The sequence below is a fragment of the Gekko japonicus genome, unplaced genomic scaffold, assembly GCF_001447785.1.
Source record: "Gekko japonicus isolate JY-2015 unplaced genomic scaffold, Gekko_japonicus_V1.1 scaffold1836, whole genome shotgun sequence".
NCBI classification, from domain to species: Eukaryota; Metazoa; Chordata; class Lepidosauria; order Squamata; family Gekkonidae; genus Gekko; species Gekko japonicus.
In genome coordinates this window covers 1-9485 of record NW_015167108.1, presented here as the reverse complement: position 1 = coordinate 9485, position 9485 = coordinate 1, and positions in this window count along the sequence as shown.

The window sequence follows — 9485 nt, the reverse complement described above, 5'->3', positions numbered from 1 at the left end:
TCCTCCTTGCTCCCTGGCTGTCTTCTTTCCCCTCCTCTGGTCTGCATGCCACCCGGAGAAATCTCAGCCCTCAACAAAAACTCTGAGAGCGGGTGCCAACCTTGGAATTGCCTGAGGGAGGGTACGTCTAGCAAAACAGGGCAGTTCCCACTAGGAAAAATCTGATTTGCTTGCTGATTCCCCAAATGCTTGTGTGATTTTCATGTGACATCGAAAACTCCCTAACTAAGTACTGGCATTGCTTTTTTCAGTCTGCCTACTTCTTCCTCATATTTCTTTGTTGATGGTTTATGTTCAATCAAGATTGAAAAGTGCTTGCTGTCTCTCTGTCTCCCCCCCCTCCCAATTTTCACTGAGATATCGTGTTGAATTTTCTGCTGATGGTCAGGCTCCTTAGGCAGGTCACACCACACAGGGCTTCAGAAGAAGATAACTTTTATTAGTGGTTCCAGGACTAAAGAACACGTGTACAGCTTGTGTCAGGAATAGCCTTGAGTGTAAGGGCCTCTGACTTATAGTGAAATCAAACATCCCCCCCAATGAGCGGAAGCCAATGACTATAATTCACGCGGGTGGGCAAAAGCAAGCGATGAAGCGGGTAAAGCGAAAAGCCGTTACTTTCCCAGCTGAGTAAAATGCAGCTGGAGACTACAAGGTCAAGCCTGAGATAGCACACAGTAGCTGGACAGGGAAGAGCTGAGGAAGGCATCCCCCCCCCACATTCCAGATCCATGACAGGGCTACCTGACACTGATGTAAAGCTGGACTGAAAGATCTCTCAACCAGGCTGAGGGTGTACAGTCTGTAGGGCTGCCAACCTCCAGGTGGCACCTAGTTAGGGCTACCAGACTCCAGGTGGGGCCTGGAGATCTCCCGATTTTACAACTGATCTCCAGCTGACAGAGATCAGCTCCCCTGGAGAAAATGGCTACCTTATGGCTAGAATTTTGTATGCAAAGTATTGGAAAAAAGAAGTCCCATCTAAAGAAGAAATAATCTATAAATTATTGGAAACAGCAGAAATGGATAAACTAACTCTACAATTACAAGATTAAAAAGAGGACATTTTTGAGAAGAACTGGTCAAGATTCTATAAATGGATCGAGGACTATCTCGCAAAATGTGTAACAATATTTAAAACATAAGCTCTACTTGCTAAAGTGTTTAACTGATATAGGTGCATAACAGAATGATTCAATCTATGCATCATTTAATTAATTAATTAATTAATTAATTAATTAAATTACATTTGTATCCCACCCTCTCCACACGCGGGCTCAGGGCGGCTTACAGACATAGATGTAAGACAACATCACAATTACACAATTAGGGCACGCAGTGCAATAAAATGCGGTTAAAACAATTAACTACAGTGGGCAACTCCCAAGGATCTATCGCAACTCACATCCTCACTCCCTATTGTACATCACATTGAGTCAAAGAGTTAAGTAGTTACAATGAGTACAGACTCCTTATTTGTTGTATGTTAGTCTTTCTCTCTTTGTAATTGTCTTTTCTTTCACTTTTGAAAAACTAATAAAACTCTCTTTTTTTAAAAAAAAAGAAAGTGGCTACCTTGAAGGGTAGACCTATGGCACTGTACCATGCTGAAGCCTCTCCCCAAACCCCACCCTCTCCTGGATCCACCCCCCAAAGTCTCCAGGTATTTTCCAACCCAGACCTGGCAACCCTACACCTAGATATCCCCTGCTGTTACAATTGATCTCCAGATGACAGAGATCTGTTCCCCTTGGAGAAAATGGCTGCTTTGGAGGGTGGACTCTGGCATTGTACCCAGCTGAGGTATGAGGTACCTCCCCTTCCCAAGCCCCGCCCATCCCAGGCTCCACCCCCCAATCTCCAGGTGTTTCCCAGCTGGCCACCTAGCAGTCCCCCTGTCCTGCTCCATAAGTATCACAGGATTAATTGTCACGGGCTGGGGTGCCAGCCAAGGGAGAGTCCAGAATAGGCCAAGGTCAGGAGCCAAGAAGACAGTGCAAAGTCCAAAAAGCCAAGCCGGGGTCAGGAGCCAGAAACACAGAGCCAAGTCCAAAGCCAGGGGGTTTGAAGGTCTAGGTGCAGGAGCCGAGCCGGAGTGGATGCAAGCAGCACGAAGCTGACTCGTTGCTTCCATGAAGAGTACTGCCCAGAGTGTGGAGTTAAATGCTGCTACCAATTAGCCAGCTGCACGATTGGCCAGGCTCCTGTTAGAACTCTGGGCTAGCTGAGCGCCTCCATTGTAGCCTGGCCTCTCTTCGCCTGGTTGCTAAGGTTTGCCGCAGTCGCTCCCTTAAACGAGTCACACGTGGGGGTTAGTCAGGAGGACTCTCAGCTTGCAGTTCTTCCTTCTTATCTGGGCCAGGTGTGAAGACTGCTGTTGCAGGCACTTGCCAACTATCCTCCACTGCTGCTTCAGAGGGGCCAGCTGTGGTTTCTGCAGGCTCTGCCAGCCCATCCTCATTTGTGCCCATGACATTAATCACTCACCACAGGCCCAAGACCTGATGAACACATAAAGCTGCCTCATACTGAATCAGAACAATGGTTGATCACAGCCAGTCTCCTCTACTCAGACTGGCAGCAGCTCTCCAGGGTCTCAGGCGGAGGTCTTTCCCATCACCTCCTGCCTGGTTCTTTTAGCTGGAGATGTTGGGGATTGAACTTGGGACCCTCCTAAATGCCAAGCAGAGGCTCTACCACTGAGCCACCAGGCCCTCTGTACAGCTCTCCAGGGTCACAGGCTGAGGTCTTTCCCATCACCTTCTGCCTGGCCCTGTAACTGGAGATGTTGGGGACCAGGCAGTAGGTGATGTGAGAGACCTCCGCCCGAGACCCTGGAGAGCTGCTGCCAGTCTGAGTAGACAATACTGACCTTGATAGACCAAGGATCTGATTCAGTAAAAGGCCGCTTCATACCTGTTCATGCGAGAGGCAAAAGTTTAAAGGATATTGTCACACAGACCCGTGCGGCTGAAAGGTTGCCAGCACACAAAGGCTTAGTCACCGTTAAACTGTTTGAAAGGGGGGGTTTGCACTGCAGACATTTTTGATCAGAAAATTAGTACTTGAGTCCATTAAAGACACTTATTTTACAGCACCAATTAATTCAAATTTGAAAATTACAGCCTTTCATTTGCTAAAATCCAACCTGTGGCAGATCTTTACTCCTTGTTGTTAAGCCCGTGAATAAAAAGAACGAAGCAAAACCCTCCAGGACGTTCTCCTGCGCAAGGTCTAGAGAAACGCACGGGGACTTGAGAAGGATGACTTGAAATGACGACTGAGGAAGGTTAAAGGAGAAAGTGACAAAGTAGGGAGAAGATGAAAGTAATGGCTACGGAGGAATCACACAATTTAAAAGCTGACGTTGAAGGAATCAGAACGATTACAAGACTTTCTGTTAAATGACTTGGCTCAATCATCAACCAAAACGGAGACTGCGGCTAAGAAATCAGAAGGAAATATTGACTAGGAACGGCAGCCGTCAAGGAGCTAGAAAAGAATCTTAGGTTGCGGTCACACGGGCCGGAAAAAAATGGGGGGGGGGAAGCAAGGCTATTTCCTCCGGAGGAATCTGACCAGCAGTTGCACAATCACACCTCCCTTTGAAGCTGTGGGCGCAGCCCATCAGTGCGTGGTCAGACGCAACTGCAGGTGTTGGGGTCTTTTTGGTGCCATTTCCCCCTCATGCGCTTAGAAGAAGAAGAAGGGATCGGATTTATACCCCCACCATTCACTCCCAAAGGAGTCTCAGAGCGGCTTACAAACTCCTTTCCCTTCCCCTCCCCACCACAGACACCCTGTGAGGTAGGTGGGGCTGAGAGAGCTCTTGACAGAAACTGCTCTTTTTCAAGAACAGCTCTTGTCAGAACTAGGGCTTGCCCAAGGTCATCCAGCCAGGTGCAAGTGGAGGAGTGGGAAATCAAACCCGGTTCTCCCAGATTAGAGTCCGTGCACTGAAGAAGAAGAAGAAGAAGAAGAAGAAGAAGAAGAAGAAGAAGAAGAAGAAGAAGAAGAAGAGGAGGAGGAGGAGGAGATTGGATTTATACCCCCACCCTTCACTCCCAAAGGAGTCTCAGAGCGGCTTACAAACTCCTTTCCCTTCCCCTCCCCACCACAGACACCCTGTGAGGTAGGTGGGGCTGAGAGAGCTCTTGACAGAAACGGCTCTTTTTCAAGGACAGCTCTTATGAGAGCTACGGCTTGCCCAAGGTCATCCAGCCAGGTGCAAGTGGAGGAGTGGGGAATCAAACCCGGTTCTCCCAGATTAGAGTCCGCGCACTTAACCACTACACCAAACTGGCTCCGAGGGAATCGATGAATCGCACCTCTGCACTGAGGGCTCCCTGTGGAGTTTGCAATGATGCGTATACTGCGAAGGGAGCGGGGGAACAACAGCATGGAGTCCAGATGGCCTGATCAGACCATCCCAACAGCTTGAGAGCGTGCTGGAGTGATCATATATGGGAAAGTCCATCCCTGGCCCGTCGCAACCCGTTTACTACCGGATTTTCCCCGGTGTCTTTTTACTCCACTTCTGCGACGGAGCAGAACGGGTTGCCGACGGGTGCGGGGTGCTTCCCAGATGTTCGTGTCTGATCGCGCCCTTTAAATCTGCCGGGCATTCACGTCTATGGTGGGTCTAATTACGCATATGGTCGTGCCCAGAGTGTAATGACGTGTTGCGGGCGACCCAAATCAATAGATTATTCATGCCACACTATTCCCCATTACCATGTCTGGGCTTAAAAGCTAGGAAATGAAGAAAGCTGAGAGGAAGAGAGTTGATTAATTGGGAATGTGGTGTTGGAGCAGAGTCTTACAAGTACCATGGACTACCAAAAAAGACAAATACGTGACTTCTAGATCCAATCAAGCCCGACCTCTCCCTAGAAGCCGAAACGACCAAACTGAGGCTACCTTACTTTGGTTTCATAATGAGAAAACAAGACTCACTGGAAAAGAAAACAATGCTAGGAATACTAAGACTGTGCAGCTTCGAGTGGGAAATTGACCAATAGAAGCGGGGCAAAGGGAGGCGCAACCGTGGTGCAGCTCTTGTGTGAAATCGGTCTGACAGTAATTCTAAACCCCCCTGAAAAAATGCTGCTGTCAGACTCCTGCAGCAATCAGTTCCCAACAGCTTTCATTCAAAGAAGTAAGGTTTATTGAGACAATTGATAGTAGGCAGGTATCTTAAAAACAAAAGAGACACCAATGTTGGATCAGGCCAAAGGCCCATCCAGTCCCACACTCTGTCACACAGTGCCCAGAAATACCAGGGGCCCTCAGGAGGTCCAGCAGGGGGGCCAGGACACTAGAAGCCCTCCCCCTGTTGACCCCCCCCCCCAAGCACCCAGAATACAGAGCATCCCTTGCCCCAGTCATAAGAACATAAGAAAAGCCAATGTTGGATCAGGCCAAAGGCCCATCCAGTCCCACACTCTGTCACACAGTGCCCAGAAATACCAGGGGCCCTCAGGAGGTCCAGCAGTGGGGGCAGGACTCTAGAGGGCCGGCTGGACGGCACTCTTGAGGAGTGGGGCGGGCTCCCTTTCCGGGCTGTGGGGCACGGAGCCGGGGGCGGGGAAGAGAACAAGTGGAGACCCAACTAGAACACAGTAGGCAACATTTTGTTGCGTGTCTCCACTTGTGCTTATCTAATTCCCTTTTGAAGCCGTCCATGCTTGTAGCCGCCACCACTTCCTGTGGCAGTGAATTCCAAGTGTTAATCACTCTTTGGGTGAAGAAGGAATTCCTTTTATCCGTTCTAACCCGACCGCTCTGCAGTTTCATGGAGTGCCCACGAGTTCTTGTATTGTGAGAAAGGGAGAAAAGTACCTCTTTCTCTACCTGCTGTTTCCCATGCATAATCTTATAAACCTCGATCATGTCACCCCTCAGTCGTTGTTTCTCCAAGCTAAAGAGCCCCAAGCGCCTTAACCTTTCCTCATAGGGAAAGTGTTCCAACCCTTTTATCATTCGAGTTGCCCTTTTCTGCACTTTTTCCAAAGCTATAATACCCTTTTTAAGGTGTGGTGACCAGAACTGCACACAGTATTCCAAATGAGGTCTCACCATTGATTTATATAGGGGCATTGTGATACTGGCTGATCTGTTTTCAATACCCTTCCTAATAATCCCCAGCATAGCATTGGCCTTCTTTATTGCAGTCACACGCTGTCTCGACATTTTCAGTGAGTTATCTACTACAACTCCAAGATCTCTCTCTTGCTCAGTCTCTGCCAGTTCAGACCCCATCAACGTGTATTTATAGTTAGGATTTTTGGCTCCAATGTGCATCACCTTGCACTTGGCCACATTGAACCCCATTTGCCATGTTGTGCTAGCTCATTGTTTTTTAGCCTCCGGCTCACGCCTTTTCGCCTTAGCCCAGGAAGGAGGGCTCCAGAGCAAACTCATTGATGCAGCAGCCAGATCGCTCGCTCACAACTTTAATGCCAGTCGCTCACAAAGTAGAATTTTTGCTCACAAGACTCCACAGCTTAGAGGGAGGCATTGGCTGCAACCCTGCCCTGGGAAAAGGGACCCAACATGAGACGAATTGACTCAATAAAGGGAGCCACGAAGGCCTCCAGTTTGCAAGACCTGAGCAAGGCTGTTAATGATAGAACGTTTTGGACATCATGAATTCACAGGATCGCCACACTTTGGAAGTGACTTGATGGCACATGACACACGGGCAAACCTGGCAAGCGTATCAAAAGCCAGCTGGGAATGGATGTTGTGACTGCTTTCAAGACCGGGAGCTCTAGTTTATGATGAGAACATTGGGTAATTCTTCTTGATGACCCCCTAGCTCCTTTGCACTTCTACTCTGAGGATCTCATGGGTCCCTAAGGTGCAACTGGTCACAAAACTAGTTCTTCTACTGAGGACCAACATGGCTGCCCTCCTAAAAGGTAAAGGTAAAGGTTCCCTTGATCAAAAGCCAGCCAAGTCCGACTCTAGGGTTGCGGTGCTCATCTCTGTTTTCGAGCCGAAGAGCCAGCGCTGTCTGAAGATGTTTCCGTGGTCATGTGGCCGGCATGACTAAACACCAAGGCGCACGGAACGCTGTGACCTTCCCACCGAAGTGGTCCCTATTTAGCTACTTGCAATTTCTTGCTTTCGAACTGCTAGGTTGGCAGGAGCTGGAACTAGAGACGGGCGCTCACTCCGTCATGCAGCAACTCGGGTCTCGAACTGCTGAACTACCCACCTTCCAACAGCCTGCAGTTCAGCGTCTTAACCACTTGAGCCACTGCAGCTCCTCTGCCCTCCTAAAGTGATATTCAAATGAGAGATGGGTTGCCATTACTTGCCTTCTCAGAAAGCCCCCTATAATTTTAAGAGAGCATAAGAGCATAAGGTGCGGTGGCTCAAGTGGTTAAGACGCTGAACTGCAGGCTGTGGAAGGTCGGTAGTTCAGCAGTTTGAGACCCGAGTGTGCCGCATGACGGAGTGAGCTCCCATCTCTGGTTCCAGCTCCCGCCAACGTAGCTGTTCGAAAGCAAGAAATTGCAAGTGGATAAATAGGTACCCCTTTGGTGGGAAGGTAACAGCGTTCCGTGCGCCTTGGTGTTTAGTCATGCCGGCCACATGACCACGGAAACGTCTTCGGACAGCGCTGGCTCTTCGGCTTGAAAACGGAGATGAGCACCGCAACCCTAGAGTCGGACTCAAAAGGTTTTCGAGCAAGGGAACCTTTACCTTTAAGAGCATAAGAGAAGCCAGTGGCCCATCCAGTCCAACGCTCCGGGTCATACAGCGGCCAAAGGTACCAGGTGCCATCAGGAGGTCCACCAGTGGGGCCAGGACACTAGAAACCAAAAGAACTTTCTGAAAACACCAGGGCTGAACAGGTGAACTCCGGTTCCTTCCTTAAGCATTCATGGGAATCTTCAAGAGCAATTACCTCCTGCCTCTGTAGGGCCAGGTATCTTTTTAAAAAAAGAGTGGACCATTTCGGCAGAACTGACTTCTGTTCCTCTCCACCGAAGGAAATCACCAGCTGCTTTTAGCCTTTGAATTGCATTCAGACTTCAATTAAAGGGGATTGAAACTTCTTGATGACTTGAGGCCCATCATCCAGTCTTTCAACCATTCAAGAGCAACCCAGAGAAGAGCGAGTCGGGGGTCTTCTGCCTGAGCCGTCCTGAGCCCCAGCCAAGCCTGTCGGAGGGAAGCTTCAAAAACTCACAAAAATCTGCTGATCCTGAATGGAGGGCATGTCAGCGGGACGCAGCCGGACTGCCCACAGCACTGCAGCCGCCCCTTTGATGAAAGTTTCATAAATAGTTTAATTTTTCTCTTTCATCTTTGGCTTACTCTCGCCTTCCTACAACTCTGCCTTTTCAAAAAAAAAAAAAGAAAAGAAAAGAAATGAAAAATTTTGTGTACAGAGAAGAAGACGAGACGAGAAGAGCTTGGATTTATACCCCGCCCTTCACTACCCAGAGGAGTCTCAGAGCGGCTTACAGACTCCTTTCCCTTCCCCTCCCCACAACAGACAACCTGTGAGGTAGGTGGGGCTGAGAGAGCTCTTGACAGAAACGGCTCTTTTTCAAGGACAGCTCTTATCAGAACTATGGCTTGCCCAAGGTCATCCAGCCAGGTGCAAGTGGAGGAGTGGGGAATCAAACCCGGTTCTCCCAGATTAGAGTCCACACACTTAACCACTACAGTGACTACACCAAACAGAAGAAGGAGGAGGAGGAGAGGAGGAGGAGGAGGAGAGAAGTGATTGGATTTATACCCCATGGCCCTTCACTACCCAAAGGTGTCTCAGAGCGGCCTACAAACTGCTTTCCCTTCCCCTCCCCACAACAGACAACCTGGGAGGGAGGTGGGGCTGAGAGAGCTCTAGACAGAAACTGCTCTTTTTCAAGGACAGCTCTTATCAGAACTATGGCTTGCCCAAGGTCATCCAGCAGGTGCAAGTGGAGGAGTGGGGAATCAAACCCAGTTCTCCCAGATTAGAGTCCGTGCACTTAACCACGACACCAAACTGGCTTTCACTGAAGAAGGCTGATGGAGATGTCCTGATGGTTTCTGAGGCCAATCACTTTCAACTATGGCAATGTTTACTCTGTTTATCCCCTTGCTTTTACTGCATTGTCTTCCCACTTCGTAACTGTACTATGTACAGTTCTGGCCACTGCACCTCAAAAAAGACATTATAACATTGGGAAAAGGTGCAGAAAAGGGCAACTAGAAGGATCAAAAAGATGGAACACCTTCCCTATGAAGAAAGGTTAAAGAGGTTAGGGGCTCTTCAGCTTGGAGAAATGACAGCCAGGGGGTGACATGATCGAGGTTTACAAAATTACGCATGGGATAGAGAAGGCAGAGAAAGAAGTACTTGCCTCCCAATACAAGAACTCTTGGACACTCAAATTAATGAGCAGTAGGTTAAGAACAGATAAAAGTAAGTCCTTCTTCACCCAAAGTGTAATGAGTATTGAAAACAGATCAGCCAATAT